The following is a 23992-nucleotide window of genomic DNA, read 5'->3' as shown; positions in this document are numbered from 1 at the left end:
TGTTGCATTGAAAGGCCTGGGGAAGCTGGTGTTGTTTCCCGTGGGAACACCTTGAGTGGGAAAAATTCATCTAAAGACTTACTTACATTAACAAGTCTTGCAGCTTTAGCTGCACTAGTAAAGAAACCATTCTAGCTTCCCTGGGTCCCAGTGCAATTATAATTGTTACATGTGCTTCTATTGGTACAGCTCATTCTGCTTCAGGCTGCAAAATGAGTTCCCCTAGTCCAAACAGTACTTTCATACTGGTATAACTACACCTGAACTGCAGCTTCTAGAAACAGATGTAAAACAAACATCGCTCCACACATTACCCCCCTACACACCTCTCTCCCACTCACCGCCTACACCCCCCCCCCAAAAAAAAAAGTCTGTATCATCATGTGCAGGTGAAAATAGCTATTGCGAGATAAAGCTTCTCTAACATAGCCAGGCATAACTGGCAGGCAAACAAGTGGCCTTCTATATGCTGCAAGACGTAGTCCAGATATGCAAAGGTATCTCTACCCCACGTTCTCTCTTTATTTAGCAATGCAAAATCTCTTTCCCTATCATGTGCATCAGTAGGAGAGAAAATGACTGCGTAATTTATGCTGAAACTCATTTGCTGCATTAATTTAGATAACTATGTTAAACATTTCTGAAGGTTTTTCATAACACATAATGCAACACTATTGATTTATTTCCCTTGGATTCTTCTTTCTGGATACCTCACTACTGCTTCTAAGCACACAAGCCTCTAAATCCCGCACAGCACAAGCTATGCACTTCTGATCTCCATTCTGCATAAGTAAAAAAAATGCTTCACAGTAGTACTCAAGGAGTTTTTATTGTCCACATGTTCCTTTGCATAGTGCTTGCTCAGCCTCTCCTCAGAGCATGATGCTCCTTTAACCTGTTTACCAGGGAAGAACTGATACTGTGAACCAGCCTTCAGAGCCGTCTTCCTTATCCATAAACCACAGCACAAATCAACCTGCAATAATTACTAATCAACCCAATGTCTGAGGCAAGCAAAGATAAATGCAGATAAAGTGAATTTCCCTGCTTCTACTACGGCCAGAGCTGGCTATTTCTCCTCTGTCTCAGTACAGCAATCTGTGGTCCCAGCACCAGGGAGTGTTGCATGCCTTGCACACATGCTGCATGTGACTTTATAGTATCTAGAACCTGACTCACCCTATCCCTTACTCCACTTTTGGCTTCTCTATGCCTTCGAAGTGATGTGAATTAAGCATGCAGGCAACATTAACAGACTGCAGGTTTACACCCTGAAAGACAAAATGCTATCAACACTGGCACTGTTGAGTTTTGTCAGGTCTTATATGCAGCAGATAAACAGATTTGCTCACCTTTTAATATCTTACTGAACCACAAACCCACCTGTACTAAAGACTCCTATTCCTCCACATCCAAAACACGATTGGAAAATACTTACTGGATGTGGGGGATCATGGCTTTCCCTTGTGTGTGGGGATAGTGAAATATTAGGAAGAAAGAGCCAGACAAGTGTACAGGACCAGAAAACCAACAGCAGACCTGCCAGAAGGTCAAACTGAACAAGCGTGAGAGTCACAATGATCTGCATGTGGAGCCTGTGTGATCACCGAAATTGTACCTACTCTTGGCCAGATGCCTGGGTTGTGGCCTCCCAAGAGATGTTCTTCCTTACAATAGTTACTGTTTCAGCACAAACCGTGCAGATGTTTGCATGCTTTGTGTCAGCCAAGAATCCTTCTAATTCTAAATATATGTCCTTCAACATGTCTGTAGCTGAAGCCTGCATTTAAGGCAGATAAAAGTTCCGCCCTGTGTTACGGTTATCAGATTTTAAGAACAATAGTATGCTCTTTATAAAAGCAACCGAGCGAAACCAGAAGACATTATAATTTAAATGAGTAGTGTTTAGTTTCCTGTATCACTTGTAAAAATAGATGCAGCGTACGCTCTCTGTATTTCCATGCATGCATATATATATAATGACTGTCATTTACTTTGTACAAAGTATACAGGTTGAAATGACAAGTGTTTCTAAGTTAGGAAATGCTAGAAATAAGATTGCTCAAGAAACCTGAAGATGAGTCTGTCTGAATGATCCTGTGGCCCCCATATGTATAAGCAGGCATTTCTTTTTCCTTATGTAGTGTCTGCCTCTTTCAGGGCTCTGAGCAGCTGAGCACCACCCTGGGTGGTGATGAACCAGAATTATGCAGTGCTGGAATCAGCTAGTTGCAGTGCACCTGTCTCATGTAGCAAAATTCATCCCCAGCACAAAAGTTTTTAGCTCAAACAGTTTTGATTTCTGCCACATCAAATCACTGCATGATTTGAAAACATAAAATAGAGTATTAAGATTTGTTTTGTAAGCCATGATTTTTTTTTTAATTAAAAATAAATAAATAAATAAATAAATAAATAAATAAAGCCTACTCTTTCAGGAATCTTTTTTCCTCCTACCTGACCTCAGACTTTTCAAAAATTTTCACGAAGCCATCCTAACACCAGAACAATTCTGCCAGATCCAAGCCACAGCAAGGAGGGTTTAGAGATTCCAGGATCTACTAATGAAATAGGGAAAAGAAAGTGAATCTGAGAACCATTCAAGATAATTTACCATTTTTTCTTAGTGCTCCTGTCCTCCCACATCTGTTGCTTAATTTTTCCCACAAGAAATAAACTGGAGCACAACCAGTAAATTTCAAAGAAAAACATTTATAGCTCTCTTATATCTCCACCAGTCATTTTGAAGTCTGACATAAGAAGACCAGCTGCAAAGGATATGTTTACAAATGTGAATTTTTTGAACGATTGATGACCACATGCCAAACCATAAATGCCGAGTAATTAATTATCCAAAGTGCCTCGTGAATCATAAAGACAATTCATCTTTTCATTTAGCTGAGCCTTACTGCAGGACGTTATCAAAGTTGTATAAACCACATAAGCAAGAGGAAAAGTATGTTCCAATGTGGTCTTAAGTATTAAGATAACTAAAACCCACCAAAATTCAAATGCATATAATGTTATTTAACTAAACTGTAAGTTATTCTTTTCTTTATTAATTAATTCCTAAGTCATATATCTACTACCACGCCTGAAAGCACATGTGACTTTTGGCTTCTAACACCCTTCTATAGACACTGAGTTTTTAACATATATGAAAGTTTACCTTCTCTATCTAATCTGGAACCACTTGTTAGAAGAAAGGTTGTATGCCTAAGATCCAAGCCCTGAAATGAAGAGAACTGGGCTTCCAGCTCCACCCAGGACTTCTCTTTTGTGCAAAGGTCTCCAAGTTACCAGCTGCTTTTACATCAAAGCTGCTATTAAAACCTTCCTATATACCAGGTCTCTTGTGAGGATGAAGTCATCAGTAATAACTAGGTTACAGATCTAAGGGTGTTGAGGGTAATCTAAGTACAGACTACATTTCGTACACACAAACAGGTCAAAACCTCTGTCTTGGATTTACAGCTACATTCCACTGGGGACAAAAAAACATCTTTACAGACAACAGGCTAAGTTCACTGGAAGATTTCACCAATATAATTGGCAGCAGCTTCCTAGGGAGAGGAGCTGCCTGAGGGATTGGGTACTGGGGCAAAAGGACATTAAACACACTGTAAGCTGCAGACTGCAGACAGTGCAGGAGCATTCCCACTGAGAGGTAATGGATGATGAAGAGACACAGCCAAATAGTCTCTGCAGAGCTCATGAGCCCCGGCTGTGCTCAGGAAAGGATTTCTTCCAAAATCCTGGACCTTCCTCCCATGGAGCAGAGCAGGAAGAGCAGAGGAAGAAGCTGCTTTGAACGAAATTATGTGTCCAGTGTGTTCAAAGGGGACATGGCTGATGCAGGTATGTTTTATTTTTAATGGAAGTGGCCCAGGGAAACTTCTTTTTGGATTGTGTATGAATATGTTATCTGTTCCACCATGTGCTCAGCCAGTTAGTCTCCGTGCTGCAAAACATAGTGATGAAGAGAGTGGGGTGTTCTTGCGAGGCTTCACTGACTCAATGGGATCCTCACTGATGTGCAGGCAGCATGCATCCTAAAAAAAGACTGAAGGAACTAGCATCTTGTGCACACAACGCTTTGCGTGCCACCATACTGAATGGGTCTGTAGGTGGTGTTAAACTTGGAGTGTGGTCTGTCATTTGGTATGCCAGTGCACTAAAAAGAGATTGGCAGGAAGATATTGTCTAGGAATATAAATGCTATGTGTTAAGTGGGGTTTTTATTTGAAAGCTAGGTGAAAAATGGTTTTGTTATTGCACTGGCTTTTGTTTGCTTGTGTTATTTCAAAGATGTGGCATTTGGTTTTATTGCATTCTCACAAGTTTGAAGCTATTTAGTAGAAATCCTGGAAGCTCTGTTATCACAGTAGACCACTGCACATTCAGAAAATCTGTCTATCATTTGGATGTTGCTATAGCAACAACCTAGTTCCAGCTGGAAAAAACTGGTTCACTTGTGCCTGCATACTCTGTACTACAAGCTTGCTTTCTCCCATTGAGCAGCAGCAAAATGTCTTTTATCATTTGAGGCATAAAATAACACCTGGGGAAGGGAACTCCAAGGAAAGGACACCACCTTACCCTCCTGACATTCGTTAGTAAGCAACTTATTTGCTTCCAGATTAATAAAATGTTGCATTTCTGAAATACATTTCTGATAATTATTACCATTTTTGTTGCTGAACTCAAATCTATATTAAGAAGAGCATTTTTTTTTTCAGCTTTTTAACCAATTAAGCACTTTCTCAGCATTGCTATAAATAAAGATGCCATTTTCATGGTAGTTATCATCAGTTCTCCACCAGCTATTGGAAGGGGTGTGCGCTAACCCAACAACTATAGTAATTACAAACGATCTCCAGATGGTACCATGGCAGGCCAAATCGACGGTATTTTTAGGTCCAAAAGCTTATCTTCCCAGTCACAAGCAAGGAAGTCTTTCAAAATGTGCCTGAGGCTTCCCAGGAGGGAAGGCAGGATGTGTGCCTCGTGCCCCTTCTGGATCCAGAGGCAGAGGAAGGATCTCTCGTCTGCTGATCCAAAGTCAGATCACTGCTGGTGTCAGTGACACAGAACATGAGTGCTTAGGCTGCACAGGCTGTTTACTTAGGACAATATGGTTTACTTGCCCCAGCTGTCAAAACTGTCCAGACATCAGGGCAATATGCTGGTAAAATGCCAACTTTCCAGTGCAAAGAGAAAGAGGGTGATGTAGCTAGTCCATCACTTTTTGAGCAGCAAAATTTCCACAGGGTAAAGGAAGCCTTCTCATGCGCCCCCATTGCTTGTGGATGTCTTTGATTAGGTTGTGCAGGTGAACAAGAATGATGCTGAGACTTTCGGTCACTTTTTCCTTTCCCTGCCTTCTGATAAAATAAGCGCTAGTTTAATTCATGCAGACAAAGCCCATGAAAGCATCAGGGTTTGTGTCTGCGTTGATAAGGAGAAGGAAAAAGAGGAGTGCCATAGTGGTAATGGGTAGCTAAAAGCACAGTTGATCAGGCCATTGGTATGTGATCTGGGGTTTCCTATATAACTATCTTCATGCAAAAAGCATGAAAGTTCTCATGCGTTAAAAAAGTCAGATGTCAAACTGCTTGCAGGACTTGGTGGTTGTCAGTCTTTTCTTGTTTGACTTCTTCAAAGGGCAGTCATGGCCTAGTCTGTGCAGCACCGTCACAGCTGTGTTCACGTACAGCCCAGTATTCTCTCTGAGTAATTTTTTATTACTTCTCACATCTTTTCCCTGTTTCATTGGCAAACTCACCTACATGAATGGGAAAAAAATAGAGGAAATTATATTATTTTTGTAATTTAAATAGTCGACTCTTTCTGAGGATCACCTTTGATAGATCGTTGGTATTCTGCAGACCACAGGCAGAGAAACACAGCTCTAAATGACCTCAACACACATATATCCTTTGTGATATATATTGTGTCACATATATCCTTTTAATCTTGCACCCTGTCTTGTACAGCAGAGACATCGCTTTTCAGTGTTATCTGTGTCTCTGCCAGATTCTTTAAAGCTTCAGTCTGTTTTATCCCAACAGTGAATAACACACCGGCGGTTTTAACAGTGGAGAAGTTTCTCTTTTGCTTCCTTCACCTCACACCGGTAGAGTGTTGAAGTTCAAACTACTGAGCTGCCTCCCCACCAATGTGATGCAGATGTACTTGCCTAACAAATATCACCCCCAAATAATGGACTGGGGAATACAGGGATTACTAATGCAATTGGTTCTTCCCCCCACCCTCACCCCCCTCCCCTAGAAAACAGTCACCTTCTCTCCTCCCTCTTTTGTATCTCAGTTGTTCTCAGAGATCTCTGATGTGCAAATGTCCCTGTGCGGGTGGATGGAGACAGGTAAGACAGATCAACAGGCTACAACAAGAAGATATTTCATGGAAGAATTTGTCCAGACAGGCTTGGGCCTGTCAAAACTGCTGGAGCTGCAACTGTGGGTAGGATCTTGTTCTCTCCACTTAAGGTTCCTAGTACTTAGTAAGAAAAAAGAAAAGAAAAGAAAAGAAAAGAAAAGAAAAGAAAAGAAAAGAAAAGAAAAGAAAAGAAAAGAAAAGAAAAGAAAAGAAAAGAAAAGAAAAGAAAAGAAAAGAAAAGAAAAGAAAAGAAAAGAAAAGAAAAGAAAAGAAAAGAAAAGAAAAGAAAAGAAAAGAAAAGAAAAGAAAAGAAAAGAAAAGAAAAGAAAAGAAAAGAAAAGAAAAGAAAAGAAAGAGAAGAGAAGAGAAGAGAAGAGAAGAGAAGAGAAGAGAAGAGAAGAGAAGAGAAGAGAAGAGAAGAGAAGAGAAGAGAAGAGAAGAGAAGAGAAGAGAAGAGAAGAGAAGAGAAGAGAAGAGAAGAGAAGAGAAGAGAAGAGAAGAGAAGAGAAGAGAAAAGAAAAGAAAAGAAAAGAAAAGAAAAGAAAAGAAAAGAAAAGAAAAGAAAAGAAAAGAAAAGAAAAGAAAAGAAAAGAAAAGAAAAAGGTCCAGATGTTTTTCTCAAGACATCATTCTGCTTTCAGCTCAAGTGATACATCTATTATATGCCTGGAATCCTTAAAATGCTATGTGGTCTAACATCTTTTATCTTTGCTAGTTCCCTCATGCACTTCACCCATAGCAGAATCATTAGGGACATTTATGAAGTTAATAACATGCACAATAAGCTTAGCTACTTAGTCATTTTTCTCTTTCTTGTGTCATTTATCCACCTACACATGTGGTCTTTATAGATGGGTAGGCTTCCTGGACAGGTAAAACCAGGAAATATACCTTCTAGTAATGGCACAAGGTACTATTTAATTTGTTTTTAATGTGATTTGTGATGCACTCTGGCCAATAACTTATCTTTCTGGTTGACAGAAACAGCCACTTTTGCATACCTGTTAGGATTCTTCCTAATTTCATTTAAGCAGTCGTATTGTTAAGATTGTCTTCCACTGAAGGCTGCCTTACTGTTCCACCCTAAGTGTGGGATTTATTCTTCCAACAGATTGTTTTGCTGTCCGCTCATCCTTTTCTGAGCCTGGCTGGCCTGAGAATCCAACCTGTCTCTTGCAAGTTATGTTGCGGCGCTCTAACTATAGCCCAAGGGATCAGTGTTGAACAACATGATTTTTTAATGAGCACACTCAGTGTGGGTTGCTCTTGTTTAACATAAAAGAGAAGCATAATCCCTGCTCCAAGCCATTTGCAATCTAAGGGCTGGATTGTGGCTGTAAGCCACATCCGGCAGTGGGGGGAAGGTGCAGAGGGAAGTGTTCCTGAAGGCATTTTTACCAAGGTTGTGGGAGCATAAAAATCAGCAACTGCTGCTACGCTCATGTATAAACACGTGGAATGTGAGTGACATGAACTACTGGCCCAGATCTCACTCCAGGGAGAGAGATATGAAGCTTCTGTATATGTCTGAATGCCAGAAACTACGCAGAGATGAGAAGGGTCCTTGCCCTCGCTCTCCTTTGCTTGTGCAGGTGGACATACAGGATTGTTATACGTGGTTGCAGCAAAGCAGACACGGCCTCCCTCCACAGCTTGTTACCACTGACACGGATAAGGCAACCAAAGCAATTGTCTCCCTGGGTAAACAGGTTGCACTTGTTTAAATAAGAGGGGCAGAGAGGCATTTGTGTTCAGACAAATAGTTGAAGGGAGGCCAAGAAAACTAGGGTCAAGAAAGGTACTTTACATCTATGGCTGCTTAATCAGGGTCACCAGAGGTGGCATCGTGATCCACGCATCTGGTCAGATGCTGCTCCATTCAGAGGCTGCTTCCTTTTCATGACCTGCTTTTGAAGCTAATAACACACAAAAGACCTGCATCTGAAATTTTTACAGTAGTGGGCTTTTTGAGACTAAGCCAAACCAGTCCTTCAGTGGAAATAAAAAATAAACATAATAAATAAATAAATAAATAAATATCTTGCTCAACCAAGGAAGAAAAGCTTTTATCACTGCACAGGAAGAACATCCAAGCGTCTGTTCCTAAACAGCCAGCTGTTTCTTAAAAAATATTTTCTGCAGGAGATAGCATTAAAAATAGGAAAAAAAAAATCTAGTCCTCATGCTGGCAAACAAAACCTTCCAGGTAAGAACTGATACTATAGATTCAGAGATTTTATTTTGCTCTTGACATCAGAGAAACATTTTGCCAAGGCAGAGAAAAAGAGAAGTATGGTAGTAAGGAAATGGTTGGGGAAGACATTGCAAGAGTGGGAGGAGTAAATTCTGATTAGAGACTTGGGAATCCATCAGAGAGCAAAGGAATTGCCATTAGGGAAGAAGAATGGGAAGCAAGAAACAGAGAACAGGAAAGAAGAGTCAGGAAGATCCACAGCACTAGCAGCAGGTCTACATCCATATACAGAAAAGACAAAACGGGGGAAGGAAGACTAACTGAGACAAAGGCAGATGAAATGAAGCTGTCTGGAGACTGGAATATTTTAGACTGAAGGAACAAAATTTCTCCCTGACCAGTGAAAAACTGACATCATTTTGCAAAACTTAATGTTTTGTAATCAATGTCTTTAAGTAGTCCTATTCTAATGATAGAAATATGCATTTGGCCTTTAAAAATGCAACACAATATACATTAGGCACAAAAACTGGACTGTTGCAAGTCTAAAGTCTCTAAAAATGTCAGAAATGCATTGTTCTGATAAGACTCATGTAGTCAAAGTAGTACAATCTTCCATGTGTGGCAAAGCTCCCAATATAATTTCCTTTGTATGTGGAGAGTATACAATTATTAAGTAATCGTTAGCCTAAAATACTTGTGCATACAATAAGAATTATACTAGTATTACTACCTTAAAAAACAAAAACAAAAACAAAAACAAAAACAAAAACATTTGATTAAGTTAAAGTACTGTAAAACCTGTGCTTATATCAGGTTAGAGGAAGACAAACTGGCAGCTCAGGCAGCCCTAATTTTCCAGTGTACCCATGCTTACACAAGAGAACCAGAGTAGCTGCAATGGCACCTAAAATGAGGCTGCAAATGGGAAGACTGAAATCCATCCACAGCCCAAGAACCCCTGCCTGGGATATGCCTGCAGTAAGTCTACAAGTTTAGTAGACTAAATATAATAAACTTATATAAATAACTTTATATTTATTTAAATATACATATTTATAAAAATATAAATTATAACAATAGTAAATTTATTGTCATATATAAACACTAAAGATACCAGTGTATGTGGACAAAAGATTGAGTAAGCTGAGTACCGTGTTCCTACCCAAACACAGAGACTTCAGTCAGAGACAACCAGTAGGCATGTTCAGCATGCGTTTAGTGCACGTGGACAGCAAAGGGTCCGGGCTCACTCCAAAACATAGCTGAGAAAGGCACATTGGTTAAAGCCTGTATATAAGGCATGAGAGAGTTGCTTCAATCACTTCATCATGCACAAAAATATGCAATCCTATATTTCTGCATCTGTAACCACCACACCAAATAGACTGCAGATGAGGTTGAATAAGGCACTGTCCCACTCTTCTATTGAGCTGGGGGGTGATGCAAGCAGGGAGGCAAAAATCATAGGTATATAAGAAGAGGTGTGCATGAAGACCTTGATCTAGCTTTGGCCAAGGGCAGACTTGCCTTTACAGATGGATATTTTCAGCATCTAATGCAACCTCCCTGAAGCCTTTATGGACAGTACAAGAATGTAACCTTTTAATTAGGAGCATATGCACCACAGATAACCTTATCAGACCTGAACACAGGCACACACAGGTTGAAAACATTTGGCCTGAAAACGTAGATTCTTCTTGCAGCTTTGCCAAGCATATCTGTGCCAATTCAATCAAACACAATAATGTATTGTTAAGTAATGAGTTTCCTAAAAAGGGCCAAACTCTATGTGATGCCTCATAGGAACAACTATGTGAGTGGTCCTTTTGTGCACAAGGCTCTACAAGTTAATGCAATCTGAAACCAGCATCACTTTCATTTATCTGTAGTTTCTTTCTAAGGGAAAGCTGACTATGGCCTTGCAAGAATAAATGGGGAGGTGTGCAGACTTTCAGGCTTGGTTATTCTTAATTACTGGTACAAATGTACATGCACGTGAAATATCTGATGAGGTTCTGGAAACACACTTCCAAAAAACTGACTCTAGCTCCCTGATATCACAGTCACATCTCACACAATTATTATAGTGTTTTTTGCTTGTTTGTTTGTTTGTTTTTGTCCAAAATGTCCAAATAATTATTCCTGCTTTAAGAATTAGAGTGGTGTTATGATGTATTAAAATAAATAAATAAATAAATAAATAAATAAATAAATAAACCTTCAAACTACTTAAATCTACTTCAGAAATGAATCTTAATCTGACCTCTTCCTGGCTGGAATTCTGGGCTTCCCCTTGCAGGTCTGGTAGGGGAAGGGGCAGGTGTTGATGACTACACACTGGACCATATACAGATGCCAAGATGCCATGCAGGGGACATTCTGCTATTGGATTTTACTCATTGTCCTGCAAGTAGAGCCAAATGTTCTTAATGGCTCATGGCCACCTGCTGAACTCTTCTGCAGAGTGCAAACATTGTTTGTACATTCTATCCTACCTGGAATTCTGCTACAGGACCTGGCTGTTTAAACAGTGGCTGAAAGTTTTCTCATTTCTTGCCTGCCTTTAGTCACTGGAGAGATGACCTAAGAGACCTCCTGCTGTTTTCAACCCTCCTGTGGCCTGAGAACCAGGACAGCTTCCCTGCTGGTTCTGTTGCAGTGAGCTCAGGGCACAGTTACTGTGTAAATAAATTAGTCACTTCAGAAGTCAACCATACAATGAGAGGCATTATGCCAGGTTCAAACAAAAAACATAGGCCAGGTGAAGTCTGCAGAGGTATGACATTTTACATTGTCAGGAAAGCTGGTCTCATCATTTGCTATTATTTTGTTTTTGAGACTGTGAATGCTTCCTATGTCACCCTTTGTTTCCCCATGTAACATTTTTGTTCCTTGCAGGAATGTGGCCATAGAAAAACAAGGAATGTAGGAGAATGGGAAAAAGTGACAAGCAGTGGCATATCAAAAGGTTTGTATGCACAGTGGATTCAACTAATGTCTTGATATACACACTAATCAGCAATGTGCAAAAGACTTCTGAAGCTTACAAATAATCAAGCCCTCAACACAGGCAAGCAGTTGCCCAATATTCTCTTTAGGGTTTCTCCAAGAGACAATAAAGCCTGAGGCAGTGTTTTGTACATCCTTTTTGAGGTTTCCAAACATGTCAACAAAACTTCATGGTCAATAATACCAATCAGTAGGAAACTAGAAATTATACATACTTGTGCAATCTCTGGAACTCACTCAAGTATGACCTAGAAAGCTATGGGTAATGACATTGTCATCACTGAATTTCTGTTACACTTATCCTGATACTTTGGTGAAATAAGCTGTCTGATTAATGACATTATAATTATTATACTCTGCTCATTGCATAACAAAAGCATACAAACAAGAGAAAATAAGAAGAAAACAGAAGACATACAAGCGTATATTCACAATTAATGGAAAACTTTACCATGCCAACTGAATTGCCTTAAAAATAACCATGACAGTTCAGTGTTGGATGTGGTTCATAGTGCTGCATGGATTTGCGGAGAGATTGTGGAGCCTCCTTCTCTAGAAATATTCAGAACCCTACTGGATGCCATCCTGCACAATGTACTCTAAGTGATCTTGCTCAGCAGAGGGCTTGGACTAGATGATCTTCAGAGGTTCTTTCCAACCTCAACCATTCTGAGATTCTGTGGTTCTGTGATTCTGACACACATTTAATGGTCATAATGCTAACATCCTCCATGTCCTCCAGCATGCTCCAAAAGAAACATATTTAATTTCCAATGTGCCCTTATTTAGTAATACAGAAGCTGGTCCTGTGTAACTGAGGGCTCAAAATTTGTGTTTTCTACCATGGATAGTTTCCCTAACCTAGAAGACTACACTTGACAAACAGGGAATTTACCAAGCATTTGGCCATTAGCACTCAAACGTGCCTTATTTTGCACGTGTGGTCACCCAAACAGCAAAAGTCTTGCCCCATTTCCCTAGTGCTACCAGTTTTCTGTCACCTGGAAGCACAGAGAACTTCAGCTTCTGTTTTCAGGCATTAAGAAAATGGAAGCCTGAAAGCCATAGGAGTTGTGAATGAGCTAGGGCTTCTGAGTGTACAAATTGGGTACCCTTGTTCTTTAAAATACTATAAAAAAAGAAAAATCTGAAAAACATTTAAACTGTCTCAGAACAATAATTTGCGGACTTCCTTCAACTATTAACCATCAGGTATTTCCTAATAGGTAGCTGTTCAAAATTGCCTTCTGCTTTTCCAAAACAAAACAATGACTTCTCACTACCAAATTTTCAAATTTTACTTGGAGCTGAAATTACTGGTTTCAGTTAAAAATTCTGAACAGATGCCCGTTGATTTTACATGATGAGTGAACATCTCAGGTCTGGTAAAACCATCTTCAGAGCCACATCTCGTGTTGGTGAGGCAAGGATCCTTTAGTAAGGGAACAGAACTGTCACAAAAATACCTGATATGTGATCTTCAGGTAGTGGAAATCAATCTAGGTCAAACATGTTTGTTGCTTGTTGCCTTCAAGGTGTTGGTCTGTGAGTCTGCTGAGGCACAATTTTCACTATACAAAATCTGGCTGCCCCTATTCCAAGAGGATTTTTTTGTCTGTGTCTAAAGAAAACCATGGAAGAATACATTTAGTTCCACAAACTGAGAATAGATAAATTTAGTACAGTCAAAGTGTTATGTGGGGAGGACACAAACACACAAGATTGAGGTAGTTCTTTCAGCCAAATATTTTCTTGCAGTAAACACTAAATAAAACCTATGGGCTATTCTCAGAAATCTCTCATCTGAAGTCATGGACTGGTTAAAAAATGACTACCATGGTGTTCCAAGGGAATGTATTCCACATTTGCAATTAAGTTCAGGACAGGAATGAATTACATGGATCAGCTATAATCCAGGGCTTCTACATCCTGGCTATCTCTTCAGTCTGTAAAGACAAGTAATTATTGTTTGTCCAGGGGGCATGTGACACTGATATCAAGAATCCTTCTCTCAGATAATTCCCTAAAGATTTGATATCTGGTAGCTCTGGATAGTAAGGGAAGGGAATAACTCCCTTTTTTTTTCCTTGGCCTAAAACAGCACTGTTGTTGACCTGAATGCATTATAAATGTCAGTGGCAAAATTTGAAATTATTTTTATTCAAATTAGATAGTTTCTCAGAGTGCAATAAAATAATTTTATGAATGCTACTCTTTTTATTGTAAGCTTTCAACAACTGCTTTTCATAATAAATAATTCTCAGACATTTACATTAGAAGAACAATACTGTAAATAATGAGCTCAAACACCTCAGGGACTTTAGCACAAGTAATATTGTAGACTTAAATATAAGTAATTTTTTAAGCTAAACATGGTCACGACCTCTTTCAGTAGGTATGACGTTTTTCTAATAATAACAGTAACAACAATAAAAACATTTTTCACTTCTGTAGTTCTGAAGCTTGATTGAATGTGTTTTAAAAAATCACGATTTCTTTTTTTCTTCATTGTGGTTATGAATGGCAAGTTTCATCTCTGGAAATAGTAGAGTGACTGAGTCATAAATCTTGCAAAATCAGTGCTTGGAATAAGCATAATAATTCAGACTTAACTATGTGGTCATAAATAGGTTTCTTTAATACATAATAGGGTCCAAAGTTTCATAACTTTCATAATAAATCATTTTTTGGTCTCAAAAAATAGCATGGTTCTTGCTCAGATGTGTTCATTTAGATTTATAATTTCTTTTAAACTGTTTCATGTGACCCTAGCCTCAATATCACTTGTGAGTTCTGTAAGCAATATAAATCTTTGTTGGAGAAGACTAATAATTTGTCCTAAAAAAACGTGGCTATATTGAATCACTCTGTTGTCATTACATTAATTTTGTGTTATCTCAAAATCTTTAAAATAATTTCTTTCAACATTCTAGGTACTTCAGCTCTGTAAGGAAAATAGCCATATAGAGGGGTGTCACATTAAGTGATGGTACCATTAGTACCAAAACAAGGGGTTGGAGGTGGGGACGGGGGCAGGGGGAACACAAAATAGCCCAGGCTCCATTCACATAATCAGTATGTATCATTAGTAACAATCAGATGTACTGACCAGTGAAGCAATTTGCAGGCAGGACTTTGTGAGTGAGAAAATCCAGAATTTTTTACCAGCTGCACCACAGTATTCCTGTGAGATGTTAGCCTCCTCATTCAACTTGTGCAATGTTGCCAAACCCACTTATGCAAATTAATCAACCAGCTCTTCCCCTCCTCCTAAGCTCTAAGATTTAATAAACAATAATAAAAAACGCTGTAGGTACTGTAGATACATTTTGCTTCTTTGCTTCCAAGTTTGATGGAAGTAATGTTTTTCAAGTTCCCACCACCACCTTTCAGAAACACACATATGCATTATTATATTCCCAAACAGAATTTATACTCTCATGCAATTTCTTGGCTCCAGGAGCTGGAACATTCAAAAGAAATCTACCACAAGATCTGCATTGGAACCAAGAACTGGATAACTACTGTTCTGGAGAGTTCAGCTTTCCTGCTTGCAGTGAGAATGCTCTTCCACAGACTTCAACTGGTTCACGTGGATTTACAAAGATTTGGTTCATATTTACAGGTCTCTGAACAGATCAAGAGAAAAGTATGTTATTCATGCTGCACGCAGAATGCTGTAATGTCTAGCTTTGAAGTCTGCTCAACTGTTGGCCAGAGAGCTGATGAGACTTACCCAATTTCTAGAGTCCTTCTCTAGAATTGTTGTCCTTATGTAAAATTGTTGCATTTGTGTAAATAGTAGATAAAGTGCCAGTAGGTGGCACTTGAAAATATTTATTACAGTTCCTGTGTGTTACTAGACCAATAAAGATATGTTACTCTCTGTGGAGAAACAGAGAGTAACATTTCTCTCTGGAAATCCTCACATCAGACTGTAATAAGACCGGTTGCATCCTGTACCCTGTTACACTGGTGCAGGTTAGTGTTAACTCCACCTCACTTCTTTGAGTGCTGGTGGTGTGAAAGAGGTGTCAAGTGTAGCACTGCAATGTCCTCAGTGTGTGACTGCCTTTGGGCTCAAACACATTTCCCTTAACCTTCACGCAGACCAATGTTGTGAATACTGTCTTGCAGTGGAAGCATATTTTCTGTAACACTGACTTTCTGGAATTGTATTTTTGTAAGATTTAACTGCATACAAAACAACTGTTACGACAGTCTTCTTTGATCTTTGCACAGACTTCCATGCTTATTTTATTTTACCGCACTTTGAAGTAATTGTAAACAATGGTATGGAAATATAGAACGAAATCTCTCTAGAGAAGGATGGGGAAATTACTGCAGTAGAAGAACCATAGAATACATAGCTACAAGGGACTATAAGAGGTTGCACACTGTAAGCATTTGATTTAGCATGGATTTGGGAAGATTACTGCAGTATAATAATGTCAAATCAATTTAGAATCATTCTTTGCAGCAGTATAGTGTTTAAAAGGAAAGAGTCTTGTTTCTGAATGTCTGACCAAATGAAGTTGAACATTCTCTTTTTCAAGATAGGTTTCAACATGTGGACTCTGCATTTATTCCAACTCCTTGTATTCCATGACAGTGTAACTTCTGAGAGTTATTGTACTTATAGTTGGTGATTTCTTTTCAGAAATTCAAGAGGGAGCAGAATCAAACCTGGCATACCACAAAATTTTATGTAGTGGTTTTGTAAAATGAGAAACAATATTGCTTGAAGTAGAAGGGGAAAATGGTTCTCTGGTGGGCTTTTCTACAGCAGCAAGGGAAAACTAGCAACATGGTGGAAAGTAATTTTATATTTTGACCTCTCAAATTTTCACTAAAGCACTTTCATGTTCTATGAGAACTGTGCCATAACCCCTGTGTCAATTATTTTAATTCTTTAATCTCTTTCTATTACTGTGTCAAATCTGAGTTTCTTAATCCCTTTACTTACTGGAAGGGGAAAAATCTGTCCTCCACATAAAAATATACATGTGATATTAACAGGCTGAAGAGAGAACCTGTGAACTTGTTTGTGTTTTAGTAAGAAATGAATCATAAAAGTGAGAAACTGGCTCTGAGAGTTAAGGGAAAAGAAGAAGATGTGGCATGGGGCTGATTTCACATGCCCTGGTATAGACCGTAAGTAACCCTGATGAAGAGGCAGTGGCACAGGGGTCAGTGCCACCACGAGCACTGCCCATCAGGATGTCTCATCTATCTGTACAGTAGAGGTACATGAGGGTAATTTTTTGTTTATTGTCACTGTAGATATGCTGTTTTTCCTGCGCTACTTAGTCATCCAGTAAAGATCTTACAAGGTAGCTGGAAAACTAGAGAAACAAGCAAGAGCTTAGCTATTAAAGCATATATACTATTTGAGAGGATCTGCAGACTTCTTAGCCCTTTTCTGGGTTTTCCAAAATGCTTCCTATATACTCAGGAACCACCGCGAGGGACTAAAAATGATCCAAGGTCATTTATACATCTGGAAACCCAGGGGCACATACCTGTCTTGCCAAAAAAAACAAAAACAACAACAACAACACCAAAACAAACAAATAAAACAACCACCATCAACAAAACTGACTTTTCAGATAGGGAAAAAGATCAGTTCAAACCAAACCCTGTAACCAGGAGGGACCCCTCTGTGATCAGCAGGTCTTCTGATTCACTGGCAAGGTTAACTGGGGCCTCGCTACACTTTGTCTAGAAAGAGACAGGTAAGCATGAAATGACTTGTCTGAACCAGCAAAAGCTGTCTAGTACTGAAAATGGGAAAACAAATCATTGTATACATATCTGTACTGTAAACTGTGGAAGGGACTCAGAGCATAGCGGCTCTCTCACCCTACCCTTCTGGGAGCCTTGGGTTACAAGAAGCACATTCCCTCTGGTTTATTGAAAACAAACATGAGATACTGGTTTGAATGACAAGAGACAGGTTGAAAGAAATAATGCCTAGATTGCCTTAGTGGGCAAGAGCCTCTTAGGGAAGAAATGGACTCTTTCCTTTAGCAATGAGATCCAAGACACAGTACATCAGCCATTTCCAATTGGACTATGTCTGGACAGAGACAAGACTTGCCTCTGTTAGTACTGGTTTGGTTGTCACAGTTGTTGTTCTGTGGGGTGTAAACTGTCACTACCAATGGCATCTGACCAAGGCACAGTTGACTCTGAGCTCTATATCCACCCACGCTCTATCAGGATGTATCCCACTCTGAAAATGCAGCTACTAGCTCTGTTCCTCTCCTTCTGCCATTTCCACTGCATTTCCCTGCTTTGTGTTACTTGTAAGCACAGAACAGTGGGACTCAAGATCTGAGCTAATATGCAGTGGTCTGAGCAGGACCAAGAGTGCAGAATGAAGTTGTGCTGTACTCTGGAGCTTTTTGTGGAGCTGGATTTGATGCTTTAATATGCACAGTACAAAACAGAGAGTTGCACTGATGATTGCTGCATTGCACTCTTAAGTTAAGCAACTCTCAATTTTGGTGATAATAAACTTGTGACTGCAATGCCTCAGTCATTTCATACAGAAACAAATAAAGTCACCCCAGCTGTAAAAAAAAAAAAAAAAGGACCATTGTGTCTCATTTTTCAGCACTGTAAAGTGAGAATCCAACCGTCCCAACCCCCACACAAACACACTTTTTCATTGACTGACATGCCAAATTCTCAGTCGTACAGGCAAAATCCCTTTGAAGGTTACTCAGAGGTGAATGGCTGCAGGATCAGGCCTACAGAAAACACTGGCTGGTTTACCTTGCTCTTGCATTGCCTGTAGTCTGCATGATATCCCTACAGAAACTGCAGGTAGGCATTCTGTTAAACTAAAGGCTATGTATTTTTGTCTCCACAGCTGCAGCAGGACAAGTCACAAGAGCATTTTGCTGTTGATAAAGCAGCAAAAATCTTAGACAATATTCTGCCAGTGGCAATACACCATAATATTAAAAAGAGACTGCAGCAGGTATATAGATTTTGACAGAAAAATAAATCATTGTAGACAGTTCTACCTCCTTCCCCCCTCAATTACTTCTGGTAATGGTATATTCAAATCAATAAAACTATGTTAAGTAAAAACAGAAAAAGAAATTGCATCAACTGTATTTGGAACTGATTCCTGAATCTTCCAAATTGCTTTTCTTAAATGGAGAAATAAGTTTTCCCCAGCTCTCAGAAAGAGTGATTTTTTTTCTCTTTTGGATAAAAAAGTAACTTGCCTCTAAAAAAAAAGTAAAAAATCGAATGAACTCTATGGTAGGCAGCTCTTTCTTCTGGGGCTCTTTTGTTTTACCTACATCCATGTATAAATACTGCTATGATAGCCATATTCCTGTTTCAAACACTTTGTCCTCAACAATGGCACTCCCTTTCCCTCCATATCTATCACTGGTGACCTCTCTTTATCCTCAAAGCCCTTTAGTGCTCCCCTGGCCTATGGTACCCACCACTTTTTTCATGTTTGTAAGAACTGTATCACTGTTGTCTTCTCTATGGGGTTCAGAGCTGTGTGAACAGTCACAGTGCCAGGGTAGGGGTTGAGAATTCATGGGGTTAACAAGACTTTTAACCTAGTGTTCAGAGTTTTATTAATGAGCATGGATTTCTATTTCTATAGGATCTTTTCAACATGGCTGGGCATGTTTGTTTTGTTTTGTCTTTCCCAGGTGTGAATTTATTGATGTGTATTTAGCAGTTAAAAGGGATGAAATGGGACAAAGGCTAAGGGGACTACTGCTCCTCCATTAGTTTCAGGGCAGGTAATAAGGCCATAAGGTCACAAGGCTGTGCAATCATTTTCTTCATGCTCAGGCTGGAGCTGAGTTTGTCCCTGTTGAAAGGAAAGACACATATTGCTGTGATCCACACTCAGCATTGGAAGCATTTTCTTTAACAAGTGTTACAGTCCTGGAGGACACATGGACTGTGAAAGTCCTCACACACTTCCATTGCAAAGTTTGTGTCCTATAGCCAACATCCCCCCTTATGCTGTGTTATATCACAGATCTGAACTCTGTTTCAGGGTCTTGAGGTTGTGCAGAAATTTTGCAAATCCACCAGTAAAGCTCCAGATAGAGTTCAAAATAGGCAGATAATATTCACTAGCAAATCAATTCAATAAGATAATGCCTGTATTCATCCTGGACCATGCAAATTAGATGTATGCTTTTCTTCTGACACTTAGCAATACAAAGTTTAATGATTCCAGGACCAGGTTGCTCTGAAGATACCATATTTTATCATATCAACAGCAATTTTTCTTACCTGTCCCAACATTTAGTCGGAGTGACCTTTCCTGACTTATTTTTCATTTCTAAAGCAATCTGATTTTTTTGCAGATCTAAGATCTTGGTTTCCAATTCTGTGCTACCCTAACAGGAAATTAGATGTACTTCCTTCAATGCTTCCAAGCAGAGAGAAATTCACTCCATTATTCAGTGATGAAATCTTGCAGTGAGTAAATGACACCATGCAGACAGTGTAACAGCTCTGCTCCTGCCTCTTGTGAGGAAGAAGTATAACAGAGATGTTAGACATCTTCTCATCTGATTCCCTGCCCTGTCTGATTTAAGTTACCAAAACTGCAGGGAAGAAAGAAGTGGAGGACAGAGGGGCAAGGCAGAGCTCTGGCTGTCCTTGTTCTGCTTTGCTGCTCCAGAGGGGGCTTTTCTGAGGAAGTCTGAGAAGATCAAAAAGAAGTTGAGCCCTCAGTGTTTCACAATGTTAACTATGTTGCTGTAAGAGTAGCCTTTTTTTTTTTTTTTTTTTGTGACAGTATTAGCATGATGCGGTTCATTTCCCTAAGTGCCACTGTATGAGATCTGTCCACTTCATTTAGACATCTTATTTATCTGTTGATCCCTGGTGAAAAAAGTCTTCTGATGGAACTGATTCAGTTAGCTGCATTGTAAATGGAGAGATGTAAGAGTCTTTGAGGGCCTCCAGAGAAAGACCTTACTCAGAAGCGTACATGTAGGTGGAACTGATTCTACTTTGTCAGTTTTCACTTCTGAGACACACCAAAAAAGAAGCTCAAATTAAATTTGTAGATTGTTTTTGAGCCTTTTTTTCCCCAGTAGTAAATTAGGATATCTTCCTTAGTTAGAAGTCTTTATTTCCTTCTCTGTCATAGATTTGTCTAATTTTCTCATGTGCCTTTAGTTTGCCACAACACTTTGATTCTTGGTCTGATTTGTGTCCATTCTGTCTCCTCTTGTTTATTTATTTATTTATGTATTTACTTACCAACCCCTTTCCCCTGCCTGTTTCCCCTCAGTGTAAAATATGTTTGCACTCCTCCCATGTCCCACGATCTACCCGTGGCTAACTGCAGACTTGTCTCTTTGCCTCTGAAAGCTCATCAAAACATTGGTTTCTTTTGTGGCCTGACTTTCTCTTCACTATTCCTATAGTGAAGGCCTATTTCTAGCTTCAGTACTGTTCTCTGCACATTGCCAAGGTTCATTCAGAGCCAGTTTGTCATGTGCTTCCTTGTTGGTGTACCCTCAGTAGCATTGGCCTTGTCTTTGATTTGCTCATCAGTAGTGCCTAGCCTTTTTTTTTGCAGAAGTAGCCCGTCCTTCACAGCTCCTACATGCATGATATAACATAGAAAGGTCATATTTGAAACAAATACTGAATAATATACTAAATAATACCAGCCTTGACAGACCTCAGTTGCTTCTCTGGAACATGTTTGTTTCTCGTATTAAGTATTTGTGACTGTGTTTGTCCCCTTGTGTTCTTCTTAGGTCAGGTCAATCACAGCATGTGTCATGCCATAAATGAAGTGCAGAATGTGACAATATTAATTTTTTGATATGCTCCAGGGCAAAAAAAATCACTTTGAAATTTAAGAATTAAAAACAAACAAAAAAAAAAGGAATGATTGTGAATGATTGTTTAATGTTCTCTGAGACTTCCTTTTTGAAAATCTGATTGCCATTCATTATAAATGAATAATTCAGACTGCAGCTTTCAAACAAGATGGATTTACCCGAGCAGGTCTCACAATACCCAACCCCATTTCACACCTCCAATATAAGACAAGATCTGCCTTGATAGAGAAAACTGCCAATGCTGAGGTCGGTGCAGGAGTAGGCCTCCATCAGTGATATCTGTGTATGTAAATTTTAGGATAAAACTTGCCCAAAGCCTACAGATGAGGAACAGCTTTTCCATGTTTGGGTATTATGTCTATCTACCAACATCAAATGTCTTTGCATACTAGTCATTTTTCCTGGACAGATTTGAAGTCTGGGAGTCACAATCAATAATTAAAACAAATAACACTGTAAGCAACAGTCAATACTAAATCTACAAAAAAAAATTCTACTCCACATCTGACAGCTACTGAATGGACTATGACCATCTTACTTTATACAACTCAAGCCATTTGTTTGTGCTTCTGAACAGCAGAAGCTAGAATTTCCTAGAATGAACTCTCAACAGTCTTAAAATGTCAGTTTCTTATTTTTCTCATAACACACAATTGCAGTTATTTGGAAATGATGGGAATGTACTAGTTGGTGATAAATTCATATTTAAAAAACAATCACAGTGTTTCTGATGTATATGTATTGACACCTGTTTTGTTTTGTTGTGTTTGGACAAAAAACATTCTTCCTCTTGTATTCAAAAATGTCTAATGAACAAACAGTGGGCATTGACATAAGAAAATAAAAAAATAATTATAAAATAAGGATATAAAGACAGTACTGGAAAAAACAGGATAACAATGAGAAAACTTGTCCAGCACTCTAGCTCTGCAGTTGTTGCAAACTGGAGTAGTCCTTTGGGTTTTATAGATTTGTGTGGTTTTATAGAGATGAATGTGACTTCATCTGACAATCTGGGCACAATACATTTTCCTCCAAAAAATTTATGTAAGATGGGAAAAAGAAGAAATAAGTAAGAAGCAATAAGTATTCTCCTGAAATATGAGCAGAACTCTGAAGCTTTCATTTGTCCAAACACAGATTTTTGTCCTCTTCTTCCAAAAACCATGGGATTAGACATCAGAGAATTAGAGTACTACATTTTCAGACTGTAAAAACAATATTTTTTTAATTTACATAAAGGAAGAAAACATCTCTAAATAAATAAACTTCAAAGATGTGAAAACAACAGGAATACACTTGTCCCAGGAGGGCAAGAATAAAACAAGTTTATTTTTGAGGTGAAAGAAAAATTATAGCAGCCGACAACATACGAGTATGGTAGATTTCTCTCTCTGACCAAGCACAGGTATAGTAACCAAAGCTGCTTGGGAAAAAAAAAAAAAAAAAAAAAAAAAAAAAAAAAGCCTGACAAACTTTTAACACACTTTTCTCATCTATTACTCTAGACACAAAAGCAGGACAGCAGTCAGCGTCACTTCTTGTGAGGAAACAGAGAACCGTCCTTGTAGAAGGTTAGATATGCAACCATATGTAGATGAAGTACAAATGACATCTCCATCCTACTGTGTTGTGGTCCTGGCACTGACAACTTGTGCAGATGTATGCAGGAAAAAAAAATAAATAAAATAAATAATAATAATAATAAAATAAAAAAAAAGAAGGAAGCTTCCATTTAGTTTCATTTTGACTTATGCCATAGAGAAAGCTCAATGGAGTCTTTCATTGTGAGCAAAGAACAATCTCAGTTTGGAGTAATTTCTTTGGTTACATGCCAGGTAGGTCTGGGTGAAAAAGTCAAACTGTATATGTCATAAATACAAAAATGTAAGCAGAACATCTGTTCCAATCTATTCCGTTTGTTCACATGTGTTTGACTATTATGGGATGTCTGATATTCTTGCTGGAACCCAGAGGATTCCTAGCGGATAGTGATCCCCACAAGGTCAAACCCAAATAATTCTAATGATGTTGATTTTGCAGCAAAATTATGCTGATTTTGCAGCAAAACTGTCCAGGAGTGCTCACACTCACGAGAGCAATGTCTCGGCTGTGGTTATAGTAACAAAGAACTGAAGGCAGTAGCTGTTCCAGATAGATCTACATACACATTTCTGTTCCTAAGATAAAGATGTACAGCATCTATGACTAATCTAAATGTGAGATGTCATTACTTATAATATCCTGCCCAGTGCAAAGAAGAACAGAACAAGGTAAAGAAAAATGATGTTTTGTTCTGGCCTCGGAATGCAACTCTACATAAAGATCCCTCAGGATATGTGATCATTCTGGGAAAGGGGCAGGGTTAAACAAGAGGCAAAAGATTTGTATTTGTACTTCTGTTGGATTAAGGAACAATGAAGGATAGTGAATCCCATCCTAGAAGGAGAAGGACTACTTTGTGTGGTTCTACAAAACCTTGTAAGCCAACATAGCCAAGGCTAGTCTGGTGCTGAGTCTGACTCAG

General features: G+C 39.0%; 1 long non-coding RNA gene across 1 annotated transcript; it reads left to right on the top strand.

The window, feature by feature from the left end:
• Positions 1-379: 379 nt before the first annotated feature.
• On the top strand, positions 380-17111 carry LOC137855410 (uncharacterized). Its single transcript, XR_011095710.1, has 3 exons — positions 380-3858; positions 11495-11564; positions 15066-17111. It is a non-coding gene; the product is annotated as an uncharacterized lncRNA (long non-coding RNA).
• Positions 17112-23992: the final 6881 nt, after the last annotated feature.

Source organism: Anas acuta, chromosome 1, assembly GCF_963932015.1.
Source record: "Anas acuta chromosome 1, bAnaAcu1.1, whole genome shotgun sequence".
NCBI classification, from domain to species: domain Eukaryota; kingdom Metazoa; phylum Chordata; class Aves; order Anseriformes; family Anatidae; genus Anas; species Anas acuta.
Note: the sequence above shows the minus strand (reverse complement) of the source record. Positions and strands in the feature narration are given on the sequence as shown.